The sequence below is a fragment of the Cnephaeus nilssonii genome (genome assembly GCF_951640355.1).
Source record: "Cnephaeus nilssonii genome assembly, chromosome: 15".
NCBI lineage: Eukaryota > Metazoa > Chordata > Mammalia > Chiroptera > Vespertilionidae > Cnephaeus > Cnephaeus nilssonii.
In genome coordinates this window covers 34,048,299-34,062,700 of record NC_137086.1, presented here as the reverse complement: position 1 = coordinate 34,062,700, position 14,402 = coordinate 34,048,299, and positions in this window count along the sequence as shown.

The following is a 14,402-nucleotide window of genomic DNA, read 5'->3' as shown; positions in this document are numbered from 1 at the left end:
CCTGGGGAAGTCAGTGCAAGGAATCACTGCTCTTCATTATGGGGGGCGGGGGTGACTGGCTGGCCCGCACATACCTAGCTTGTCTCATAAAGCAGTACTTGGAGAGAAAATGTTGAAACTCTGAAAAACAAACACACAAACAAACAAACCATGTTGATAAAAATTGCCACCCTCAGCACAGCTTGCTTAACGTAGCCCCGTGGCAGCAGCCTTCTGGCAGTGCAGGGAAGGGCATACAGCCATGCCATCCTTGAGAGGAGGCCAGATTGTCCTCGAGGAAGGAAGGACCAGTTTCTCCATAGCTCCAGACCCTTGACAACTCTTTCCCAGGGTCTGATTCAGAAAATGATGCCCTCCAGGGCAGGACTTGCTCTGTGACCTTAGGTCTCAATCTCCTCTTCTGCACAAGGAGAAGGGAATGCCTGTGATCTCTTCTAACTGTAAAATTGTATGACTGTATTAATAAAAATGCAATAGGCCATAAGGATATGTGTACATTGACTGATATGTTATTGGTCTGTGGTATCTCCTATAAATGTCATTTGATGTTGTTTGTACAGTAATGGGAATGGCTTCTGGGTAAGTCTGGGCATTTCATTCATTAGAAAAAAAATCTCACTTAGAACGAATACTTCGTTAAAGAGCCCTTATTTATGGCATTTGTTCCGATCTAGTTGTATACCCCGAGCAAAAGAATGTGTATCATGGCTCTTTTACTCTGAAAAGCAGTAAAAGAGTCTGAAAAGTGGGTATTTCTGTACTAAAACTCCAGCCAATAGGGTCCCACTGTCATGCTCTTCACACATTTGGAAAACATCATATTCTCTGTAACAAAGACCATCACTTATTGGCTACACAAAAGCAGATCAGCAGTTTTAAACCAAGTTTAAGTAATAGATCACTTTGAAAACTGAATACAATAAATAAATTTTTTTCATACATGCAAAATATGGCATACGATATTGGGGCTCCTTGTACCTTCCAAAAGGACTTAAATGCCAGATCTAGATTCTCTGTTGTGCAGTTACAAATATGCTTAGAGGTAGTTTGAAAAAAAAAAAGGAAACCTAAAATCAAGTAATTAAAATTTTCTGACTCTCAGAGACCAAAAGGTAGCTAAGTCTCCTGCACCCCAAAAGTAGACCTTTTAAAGTCACTGCTGCCACCAAGGTATCCTCTGTTGAGTCTCTGCTAAACTCTGGACTTGCCGGGATATCCTGCCAACTCCATGCTCCTCTTGACTTGGGGGACTGTCCCTTTTCGTGGGGATATGTAGAGGATTAATGGGAAACATAGGTGGCTGTTGAGAAGGCTCACAAACCTAGCACCCACTCATTATTTCTGGGGATGGAGAATCTTTGTGAAGGCGAAGGTCACCACTGGTCACATAGATTGCTAAGCAGGGCTCTGTGGGAAATGCCTACAGATTTGTTTCATGAGACATTGCTCTGTTCTTCTTCCCCCATCACTTTAGAACTTCCAGAGAAGTGCCAGAATAGGAGAGTACGAGAAACATACTGCTCTCTGTTCTTTGCTTTTGCATTTTTGGTTGTTGACCATTGCCTAGGACCATATGGATCTCTGTTGTTTTTATCTCTGTCTCCTCTCTAGCTCCCCACACAATGTTGGGACTGTTTGCAAGGCTCTTTTCCATCAGTCCGCCCAGCAGCATATGATATCTTAGGGATTTGCATTTTTTTTCCAGTTTAATCATTAGCTTAATGTTTGGGGGACATTAGTCATAGGAAGTCAGTCTCATTCATCCACATGCGTTTTTGAGAGTTACAGCTCTTCTCTCTCCACCATAATGCCCCCTTGAGCATGCCTTCTCCCATTTCCTTTTAAAAACACTCTGTTCTTCTGGAACTCTCAAATGAAGATATCAAAGCTGGAAGGAATTATTAATTCAGAAACTACATTTGAGTCTTCCCAAGGAGCTGAACCTGGCTGGAGCTGTGGAGGAACTGTGCTGGTGTATGGTCAGGAAATGACTTAAACCTGATCTTCAAGGGCCTGAAATTGCTCCCCTGGAAAAAGGGGAGACATTTCTCTTGCCTACAACCCTCTGGGGAGACCCAAATCCAGTGTTTGCTTCTCTTTCAATAGAAATGAATGAATGAGCTTGCTCCCCAGGCTTTTGGCCAATAGTACTGGGAACCATTCTTGGAAGTTGGGCTGCTTTTTAAGTTCTTGGGCTTTGTAAGTTGCTAGACAGATGGCTCTGGAGGGGAAGGTGGGGCTTGACGTGACTTTCAAAATGTTGACTCTAAAGAGAAGGTAAGAAGATTTTTCCAAGTGAGCAAATGACATGAACAAACGTGTGGAAGTCAGTATAATAATGACTATTCTGGGCCCCATGAGTACATCCATCTGAATCTACGCAGGAAATCAAAGTTGCTGAGCCTGGATAGGGCAGACTAGGGCACAGGTAGAAGGCTTTCGTGCCATAACTTTTGGAGTTGAGTGTTATTCTCTGGGTAACCGAGAGCCACTGAAAACGTAAGTTCAAGAATATTTGGGTCAAAGAAGAGTCTTAGAATTGTGGGTTAGATAGTGATAATTCCATAGCTAATCTCATGGGAGTACCTTTTGGGAGCTTTTTTTCTCAAAGACCAATAGTAATAATATATTTTTTGATAATGAAATCTTCATACTCTTAGAGTTTCCATTCTTTGCATGATGTCTAAGGACCCCCTTTTCAATTTTAAGTATGGTTTAAATATCTTCCTGTAACCCTTTCCTCTCCAAGTTGAGGTGTTAGGCTGTTCTTGTCCAAACACAAAACCTATATACTTGCTCTACATAGACAATGTTTTCATTCTTTTTATAACATTATAGTATGCCATTATGTAGATGTTGTTTAATTTATATAACCTGACTGCTATTGATGGCTAGTTAGGTTATTTCTAATATTTTGTTATTATAAATTATGCTACAGTGAATACATTTATACCTATATCATTTTGTATATCTGTTGGTATGTTTGTAAGATAAGTCCCTAGAAATATTATGGATGGGTCAAAGGTATGCTATTCTAAGTTTTAAGAGATATTGTTGGATTGCTTTTCATAGAGACTGCTCCAATTCACCCTCTTCCCAATAAATAGTATTTAAGAAAGCTAGTATCTTCTGGCTCACCACCACAGCATGCTGTTCACCTCTTCTTATCTCTGCCAGTCTGGTAAATGGGAGAGATTTCTCATTGTAATGTAATTGCATTTCCACAGAGAAAATTGAAGGCATTGGAGAAAATTCTTATTTTATCTCCACCATAACCACATGAGGAACAAGAGTGGAATCATAAACACATATGATTCCACTCTTGTTCCTTCCAACTCCCACCTGTGGCATTGAAAAATATGTACTCCGCTCAGGCAAAGACTGGGCCTGTCATAAATATTTTTAATCTAGTCCCTTTTTAAAAATTCTCAGACAATGATCTTCATTGGTAAGTCCTTCTTGCTGCCCCACCTTTAATCTTTCCTTCTTACCTGATTCTTTTTAAAAAGATACATTTTTATTGATTTCAGAGAGGAAAGAAGAGTGATAGAACTATGAATGATGAGAGAGAATCATTGATTGTCTGCCTCCTGCACACCCCACACTCGGGATTGAGCCCACAACCTGGGCATATGCCCCAACTGGGAATCGAACTGTGACCTCCTAGCTCATAGGTCAACCACTGAGCCATGCTCACAAGGCTCTTTCCACTTACTTTCTAACAAGAATTAGTAGCTCCCACTCTTAAAATATCTTCTCTTGACCCTAGTACCTTCCTCCACAACTACTACCTTATTCTCCTTCACAGCCAAGTCACTTAAAAATGTTTGTACAAATGCTTGCCCCTCCACTTTCCACCTCACGGTTGTTCCTCAGTATATACACACATGTCTTTTTTATCCCACAACTCCAAACTGTTCTTGCTTATGTCACCAATGACCTTTGTGTTGCTCCACCTAATGTTGACTCTTTTACTCTCATTTTTCTTCATCTCTTCTTAGTAGCATTTGTCAAAGTTGATTTCTCTTTTCTTCTGAAATATTCTCTTTTCTTGGTATTTATGACACCACTGGTTTCCCTTTTATGCTGCTGATCACTCCTCTTGGCCTCCTTTGCTGCCCCTCTTTCCTTACCCAGTTGTCTCCCCCAAGATTACAGTATCTGTTTCTTCTTATATTTTAGTCTCTCCCAAAGAGAATTTATTTTACTCCCAGTGATTTAAACACCAATTATATGCAATGGCTCCCAATTATTTATCTCTAGCTGCAACTTCTCTTCTGAGTCCTAGGCCTGAATGTTCAACTGTCTACTTTAAATCTTCACCTGCATAACTCACTTGCATTTTAAATTTAAGACGTCCAGAACTGAAATATCTCCCCACACATACACACTCAAATATTCATTTTCTGTAGTATTTTACATCTCTGTAAGTGGCACCTTCAGCCATATGGTTGTATCTGCCACCACTTTAGGCATTTTCCTGGAAAACTACCACAGCCCGCCATGTAAAATATATAAACATTTCTGTTCCTTTTATCTCCGATATATGTCTTGATTCCACTAGGTTTTCCTATGTCTAACGATTTTGTCTCTTTATCAAAGCCCTAGCATCTCTTTCCTGGACCACGATGATAGCTTCTAGCTGACCACCCTATTTTCACTCGTACTCATTCATGAAACAGCCAAAGTTTCTAAACATGCCAACTAGATAATGTTGCTTCCCTTGTTAAAACGTATGATTGGGCTTTGTATCCTAGTGACAATAAAATCCAAACTCTTCTTCATAGTATGGCTGAGATTACTAGTAGCCTTGCTGATATCCATGCTCCTCCCCTTTTATCTCCACCCCCAGTAACAGAATCTTCCTCTTACAGTTACAGACTGCATTTCCCTCCCTCCTTCCCTTGCAAACAGGCGTGGCTATGTAACAGTCTGGCCACATATTTATAAGTGGAAATGTTGCTTGGGAGTTCAGGATTCTCTAAGGAAGTTTCCCTTTGGCTGCCCTTCATACCTTCTTCCCATTGCTTGGTCCAAATGTGATGGCTGGATGTCCACAAGTCTTCTTAGACCATGACGGGACCAGTCACATGGAAGCCACATGCTAGTTGGCAGTGTAGAAAGATAGAAGGCTTCCTAGTTCTGAAGGTTGTAGAGCTGTGATTCTAACCCTGGACTGCTAATCTTTGGATTTATTTAATGTGTCTTTCTTCATGTCACTGTTACTTTGTGTTTCGGTTACATGCAGACGCACTTAATTTTAACTGCATATGGCTCATAAGGCCCTGTGTAATGCCCTAGCCCCGGCTTTCCTCCTTGACCTCATCTTATGCTCCTGTCCCCCTGGATCACTGTCTACTCCTCATGCTGGTTTACTGTCAGTTTCTTGAATTCCTTCCCACCTCGGGGCCTGTCGGGCCCTTGCCTAGAATGCTCTTTGCCAGGGGATATGTCATTTACTTGGGGTGGATTTCTCTGATTTTCTGATGTAAATAATGTTTCCTGTATCTTTCACACCACTAAGTTTTCCTTCACAATACGGATTCCAATTTGAAATGACATTTATTTGTGAGGGTGTTTTTTAAAAATGTCTGTCTTCCTACCATGCCAAAATCATGTCTATTTGCTCACTTCTTCTACTCAGAACCTAATTCTAGGCCAGGCATCTACTCAGAGAGTAATCAAATGAATGGAAGAAAGTATAGAGTACAGTTTAGAGAGAGGGCTCAGGAATCTAAGAGTCTGGGTTTTAATCCCAACTCTTACTAGTTGGGTGATTTAACCAAGTTACTTAACCTCTTTAAGCCTCATTTTACTGATATTTAAATGAGGCTAGTAGTTGAACATTCCTGAGGGGATTGTGGTAAAGATTAAGTGACCAAGTAAAATGAGAGAATTCAACATAGTGCTCTTCACAGAGGAGATGCTCAGTATCCACTAGCTATTATTAATGAATAAATGAAGAAATCAATGAAAAAACCCAACGTAATTTTAGCAGCTTGTTATCTGACCCAGAAAAGAGACCAGTCCTTCAACAGTGGCCTTTATCTGCTGAGGTCACACGCCTTCAACCAAAGGATGGAGGGAATATTGTTGGCCCGGGGCATTTTGAACGTTTACCTTGACCCTTTTCTAGGTGCAATTCAAATGCCCCTTCTCCAACAAGGCCCTCCCTTGGCCTCTGACAGTTATCTCCCTGGTTTCTACTGCACTTTGACTCACTCCCCTGGGAACTACCCCCGGGAGCCAGAACTATTGCTCTTCAAGCCCATGTCTCATCTCTCCCTGGGCGTGCCAGGCTCTTCCACGGCGGGCCGTGTTTTATGTGCTTGCCCTCCCCCGACTCCTCCTCTGACTAATGAACACGCTCCTTCTAAAAGTGAGATTTTGGTCTTTATCATCAAATGAGAGTGAAAACCAAAACACCAAGAAGTGAAGAATGTGGGAAGGAGGGGGTGGTTGGCTTCCTGTGTAGAAACCACTCCTTACCCAATTACTTCCAACCCGTAGAAGAGTTGGAGAAACCACCTCAGAGTTTGTTTTGGTTCTATTAGGGAAACTCCAAAGCCACGGTTTTGGAAAGACTTCAAACATTCCCCAGATGAGCCATCTTTCCATTTATAAGGTACTCCAAAGTCCTGAATTTAGTAAGAGTGGAACAGGACACACACACACACACACACACACACACACACACACTCACTCACATAGCAACCCACTTTGGATTCCCTGTAATCCTGGCTTGAACATTCAAGAGAATACTTGAATAATACTTACCTACTTCACTGGGGTGTTGTTAACGATTAATTACTTAATGTTTGTAAAGCACTTTGCGGATGTAAAGTGCTTGTATAAGTGCTAAGTATTATTATTATTAAGCAGAAGTTCTATGGTTTGGCTGAAAATATTTTTTATAATCACACATTTAACTGTAAATAAATCAAGTTTATTTACAAGAGGGTTTTCCTTTTAGCATCACCTTCTGGTTATTATCATTTAACTAATTTCTTTTATTTTCATTTGGTTGCAAACAGAGCTGCCTCGTCCTGAAAACCTCTATCTTTGAGATAATTTCAAGAATATCCTAGGAAAATGTATTCTGGATGATTCTGCTCCTTTCCTCAGGAGTGAGGCTGAGTGTGTATTTCTTCAAGAAATCTACACCTTCCCAGTCTCCAAGGCTTTTTTGTTGGAGTTCTTATCTCACTTAGTTTTAAATGGGGGAAAAAAATTATGCAGAACAGTGTCCTGTCACAGAAGTCAACAGAATAGATTTAATGATAATAAGAGTCAGAATAACAAAAATGGGGATTGGAAGTATTTTGGTTTCATTTTCCGCTTCCCTGTCTTCAATCTGTCTTTGTTCTTTGGAGGAATGTGAAGAAGGCGGCGGTAGGTGGCTGGGGAAGAAGCAGGTGGCTTCTGTGGCACAGCGTTATGCAAACGGTCCAGTCGAAGAGCAGCCTTAATGAAGTAGTAAACTGTCCAAGTCCATAGCAACCTGCAAGTCAAGTTCTTTCTTCCAGTGCCTTAGGCAATTCCATGGGAGTCACGCTGGATCTTTAATGAACTTAGTAGACTATAAATCAACAACGGATATGACACTGGGGAAAGGAATGAAACAGAAGAAAGTCAGACAATGAAGACTCCTGCTGCTCCCTTACTAAAAAGCACACTGTGTTTTTGATGGACCATATTTTTTGGCGTGTGTGTGTGTGTGTGTGTGTGTGTGTGTGTGTGTGTGTGTTTTCCTGAAGATATAGTTGGACAGTGTGTGTGTGTGTGTGTTTTCCTGAAGATATAGTTGGACAGTGGCTTTTTTTTGCAGAGGTTTACTTTATCTAGATATTGGATTAGAACCATGCAAGGGTTACATCCTTAATGTGCAATTCTAGGGTAGGTGGAAACAATCAGGTTGAATTACTGACATGGTAAGGAAATGAAAAGTCAAACTGCTGACCATGCATATTTTATATTATTTAATTAAAAGTAGATAACAGTATATGAATGAACCACAAATCAGATAAAAATGGCAGCATTTTCTCATATTTAACACATATTTGACTTGTGGTTGTGTGACAATTTACCAGGTCTATGATGTCTCCAAATAGAAAATCAGGAGTGTAATTAAAAAATACTGCAGGGGAGAAGCAATATCAACTCCAACCCGAGCAGAGCTAATCACAGCCACAGTTCCCATCACCGTTATTCCTATTTAATGAGACTCTCCTCTATTTCTTTCTTATCTTGAAATAAAACAGGGAAATCATCAGAATTTTTTATTTTAAATGTACCATGTGCCTTTTATAGAAATAAAGAGAATGGATGGATTAGGAATTCTAGGTGTCAAGTTTCCCTATTTATTTATTCATTTTAATGGAGTCTCATTAAAAATCCAACAGTCAGTCATTCAGAGTTGTCTTTCAGAAAAGAACTGCTAATTCACTGGATTATCTTTAGAGCTTTTGGTTTCTTCAGATGAGCGGTTGTGGAGAAGATCCATCTACTTTTCTTAGGTGTCACTGGAGTGACTATTTCTAAATTGTGCAGAGAATCTCCCCAGGGGATCCAATCTCTTCAGCACCCCCCAGACACACCAGGTATAGTCAGAGCTCAGCATCCTCAGCCCCTGAAACAGCACCACAGCCAAAGTCCCACCTCTCGCTGCCAGGCTCCTCTCAGCGTTTAGACCAAATGAGGAAGACTTTGGTGCGTCCTCTGCTTGCTGATCTTTAATTATTTCATGTTTCAGCCCATTCACTCACCTTCATTTAGAAATATTCACAAAAATCTCTCACTGAACCTTGGTTTTTCTATCAGAGTGTGAAAGTAAAATACATCCAGATATTCAATGACAAATTATTGATAACTATTTGATAGTTCCATACCTTTTTTTTGCTTTGGGTTGTATAGGATTCTGGGGTGTTTCTGTGTCAGGATCTTCTGGTCTCATACTGCCACTATCTGCACTTCTTTACCCTTAGTCAGAATAAATTTCCTAATGTTTGAATTAAAATCTTGCATTTCTTATCCTTTATTGCCCAAAATGAATGATATATATATTTACTGATTTCAGAGAGGAAGGGAGTGGGAGAGAGAGATAGAAACACGAATGATGAGAGAGAATCATTGATTGGCTGCCTCCTGCACACCCCACACTGGGATTGAGCCCTCAATCTGGGACTGTGTTCTGCCTGGGAATCAAACCATGACTTCTTGGTTCATAGGTCAATGCTCAACTACTGAGCAATGCTGACCGGGCAACAGATTGTTTTAATGATTTTTACTTAAGGGTTTTGCTTATCCAGGACAAAGAACTTGGTATTTTATCAATAGAGAAGAGCTTCAATATATAGATAAAGGAGAAGTATAGAGGTGGGTGATTCCAAGTAAAGAACCCGGTGTGTCCTGAGCAAGCCCAGTGAGATAGTTCCTCGAGAAGGGTGGCAACCAGGGAAGGAGGGGCCTGGGCCATATCCCCTGAGCAGACTGGTGATCTGAGTCAGCATACCAGGTACAGCTGCGGGGAGTGGGGGAGCAGATTCCGGAACCTGGTTCTGTGAAGTCCAAAGATCGATGTGTGGATGATAACAGAAGGCTCAGGGGGGAGAGAGTCAAGAACATGATGGAACAGGGTGGGAGACATGTGTTAAGAGCGGAATTCAGAATTCAGACTGGTGAGTCTGGAAGAGAGAGTCCCTATTCCCCTGAAATACTGCCCAGTGGCCATTGTGACAGTGGTCATGGTGGCTTAAAGGATTTTCTAAGGGTGTGGCAGGAAGTGGGGGAATGAAACCCACTCAGTTAAGTAAATCTGGGGAGTGTACTCAGATTTCCAGTAGGAAATTAATATAACCTTAGTCTGAAGAAAAAGAACAGGGTTAGAATGACTCTGTGTCACAGATTTTAAGACATTCATGTTCTACCATTTTAGCATCTCTAGTGTTGGTTTGCACCTCACAAATTGATGGCATTTTGGATTTAATAATATATGGTTTAGCATGAATGACTTTCATGAAGGCACAGGAAAGAGATGAATCTCTGGCCACAAGCATTCCTCGGTGGATGTGAGGGGCAGAGGTCTGCTCTCTGTGGCGTATTAACTGAGTATTGTGAATATGGCCCTCTTGCCTATCACGATGATTTCTCAAATGAAGTTGTAGGAATGTCTCACTCAGATGCTGGATCTCAGCTTCCTCTTTTCTGACATTGCCATGTGTTCCTGCTCTTTTGTCCATTTGGGTTTATATGTATTTAGAGAAAAGTGGAGATGGTAAGAGATCAGGTTAAATGTCTGCCCCTCAGAGAGGCCTTCCTAGACCACCCAACAACTAACCATCACATCACCCTGTTTTATTCTTATCACAGCACTTACACTTTTCTGATAAATTTCTATTACTTCGTGGGTTAATTTTGTTTATGATTCATCTTCCCTATTAGAATGTAAGCTCAAAGGGGGCTTTATTCATTTAAGTGTCTTCTGTGCTTAGGAGAGGGCCTGGCACATCGCTGACTCTTAGTAAACCTGTGTGAATGAGTAAGTGAATATATGACCCTGAAAAGAGAGTTAGGGCTCCCTTGAGCAAATATATATAACGAGCATTATATCCAACTAATGTGTTTTAGGGTGTCTTGTGGGTTCCTCTATCTTTCCCATCTATCTTTTAATGAAATAAAAAAAAAACAACTTTAAAAATCTATGATTCTGGGTCTTTAAGACAGCAACCCCTAAAATATAGCTTGAGATATTCCAGAATCTTAAATTAAGCCTCCCCATCTCCTTGTCTGGGCTTATGCATGCTGATCCAACTTCAAATCAGCTGAAAGCTATTACTCACCCTAAAATTAAAAAGCAAGAAAACAACCTCTCTTCTTGCAAACAGACATTCACGGAAAGTTTTGTTCCTGTTATGTTGGCTATGGTCAGAGTGATCCATATTTATATGGTTATAAAATATCTCTCACATGTTTAAAATAGATTTATGAATGTTACACTAGTAGTTATAATTACTAAGGTTATCACTTCAACAAATTTAAGCCCACTGAAAATACTATCAAAGGAAATTAACCTACCTCCACATACAGGCAACTCTCAAAATAGCTCACTTATTGCCTAGAGATGGAGATCATGCTAGGAGAAACTGTGAAAATGGACATGAGTCATAGAACTAACTTTTAGCTTAACCTACATTAATCCCTTGAATAGCATCACTCTCAGAATGAAATTAACCTCTTCGATTTTAGCAGATCAACTCCCATTATGCTTTCATTCCAAGTTAAAAGCAAACAGATAAACAAAACCTGCTAATATTTTGAGTGTGTGTGATGCAAAGTCATTTAGGAATCACTTAAGGAATGTCTCTTGCTAAATTTAAGAGCAATAGGCAAGGCAGGTATATGTAAGGAGAATTACTCTCACTTGATCACATTAGGGCCATCTTGATGCTGGCAGGGGTCCTTGTCATGCTAGGAAAGAATAGTCTAAACACTGTCATCATCATCATTAGTTTGATGGTTTAATGATGTGGTGTGCTACTCATATGGGTAAATAGTAAGTGTTTATCATTCCTTCATTCAGAAGCCTTTGTCCTATGTTCTACTTAGTGAGTGAATTTGCCTGACCTGTAATGACCCAGGCTCATTTACTCACCAACAATTAACTGAGCATCTACTATATTGCAGATGCTAGGCTGGGTTCTGGGATACCGAGAGAGAGAGAACCTGAACTTTCCATTAAGACTGCTGAGGCATGTCTCTGGCTTCCCTGACAATGTTACGGCAGTGTGTAAATGACACTGGGGCATCTGAGTCAGAAGTGGAAAAAGAGTCATCGTATGCCTGGAACATGTCTTATTTTCAGGCGATCAAAAAGCGAAGTACAGGCCCAACTACCAAATGACTGACAGAAACTTCCCTATTGATCTGAACATTTCCATCTTAAATAGGCATGACTCTTGCAATTTCTTGGATACCTGTTTGATTTGCTTATATCTACAGCCTTGTAGGGTATGTGTCATTGTGTCCATTTTACCAACGAGGAACCTGAGGTTTAGAGAAATTGTTATTAAATTCCTGTGGCTGCTATAACAAATTATCATAAACGGATCAAATTATTATTAAAGCAACGGGAACTTATTCTTCTACAGTTTCAGAGGCCCACAGTCTGAAATGAAGACATTGGTGGGCTGTGCTTCCTCTGGAGGGTCTCCCTGGCACGGACATGGCTGACTGTGCCCTGAGGCCGGGGCCGCAGCACCCTGTGGGCTCCTCCACCTCCTGTGAGAGGAAGGGGAATGGCAGGGTTTCCGCCAGCTCACCTTCATCCGTTGCTTCACCCTTAGGGCACAGCACCGGAAAAGAGCCTTACAATAAGAGGCAGGCCATGAGGAAGGTTTTCCCATTTTTCACTCTGAGAATTTTGCCTTCCTTGCTCTCCACTCATCGACTGGGCTGCCTCCTGTTGGAGGAGATGTTATACATACTTTTTTATAAACACTCATTTAGCTTCTTTATCTGCGAAGGATCAAATTTTATTTCTACACAAAACCCGCTCAGAAGGACAAGATCTCAGGGACTGCCTTAGAACCCCTGTATTGAGACTTCTCATTGGGGTGAAACCTGGCTGCTTGTTTGAGTCACACAAGTGCCACGGATGTGAAGGTCTGGCCGAGGGAATCTCATGGGCAGGGAGATGAAGGCCCTCATGGGCCATGCCTGTAGCTGCCACCATTCCAGACAGAGAGCAGCCATCAGGGCTGACAAACTGTGTCCTGGATAATGCCAACCACATACACTAGTGTCCACTCAGAGATGAGTATTATTCTTAAATTTATTCCTAAAATAGGAATTCTAGGCCAACCCGTTACCCTTGTACTTCGAAGACTTTTTTTATTCCATCCCTTCTTTACTGTTTTTTCTCCTTCTCTCTTCTTGAGATGCTATGTGGTACTGAAAGTGGACAGGGAACCAGGAGAGGTCTAGACCAGGACCTGGTGCCGAGTAGTTGTGCCGCTGGGACATGTCACAGAACCTCTTCTGGCCTCGGTTTCCTCCCTAACACGGAGCATGGGTCTCTCTGAGTACCCTTGAGGTGCTCACTTCACATCTTGCCTCTTCCCCCTCCGAGACAGTCCATTTTCCTCTCCCCTACCCACCAGGCCCTTGTCTTCTCTTTGCAATCATCCCCTTTCTAATCTTCCTCTTTCCTCTCTTTTCTTTGTTCTTTTGGGGAGCTGAGGACCACAAGTCAGATTTGGTGTTCATCCTCTTTGGACAATGATGGAGATTCCTGAGCCCCAGTTGATAAGACATCAGGCATAACATGAATAAGGGTTTGCACTACTTTGGTGAGGACAATCAGCGCCATGATGTCACAGGCTGGGCAGAAGCCATGGACTGCCCAAACGTGCCCATTCCTGGTGGAAAAGGGAACTAGGAAGAGAGGGACCACATGATGGCATCTCTTTCCTTTTCATATCTGTGCTTCTATTTCCTTTCCTTACATTAGAGGCACAGTCCCCACGACCCTTTCTCAGAGGGAGGCCCAGAGATTCCCTAGCCATTTCTCTCCACGGTGCTCCAGCTTCTCCCCCAACAGCGGACAGTGCTGGGTAAACCCACAGGAGACTCTTCCTCCTTTCATCTGCGCTCCCAGATTATCCCCTCTTCCTACTTTGTTTTTCAAAGACAAGACCACCTTAGACTGGGGCTTCTTCCAAAAGAGCGTTTGGCAGCTTTCTCCCGAGCCCCAGGGGAGCCGGAGAAGTGGTTTCTTCTTTTTCCTAATACAGGTATTAAGCTGACTTAATATTCACTTACTCTGAAAAATCCCACTTCACAGAAACATTTTTTAACACGAGCCAAAGCATTTCTCCCCTAATTCAGCACAATTGCGCCTGGTTTATATCCATTGATGTTAAATGATTTCCCGTTTAATATCAATTGGAAATGGCTGATTTCCTACCCCAAACAGTACTTAATGTCAATTATGGCAGGCAGGGCAGAGCTGTTTTTCAATTAACTACACCACTCCATTTTGTTTGCCGGCAAATGGTGCAAAATACATGCACACAGAGCCACCTTGTGCAACAGTGACGGAGGACTCAGTATTGATTTTTCTCAGACATCTTTTGACTGCTGGTTTGGAAAGTGTTTGTAGTCTGGGGATGGGGGTGGGGCGGGTGAATGGGGGAGCGCACCTTTTCCATTTTCCCTGGGGACCATCCTTCCATCAGAGAACCTTCCAGCGTGGTGGTTACCAGAACTTGTTGGGGAAAGTACAACACTCAGCTATCAATGGTCTAGTTAGAATAGAGTTCACAGAAATATGAAAGGGGGTATGGATTCATAAAGAAAATGTGACTATCACATGGATTCTCTAGTAATTCTCAGAGAGTCTGGGT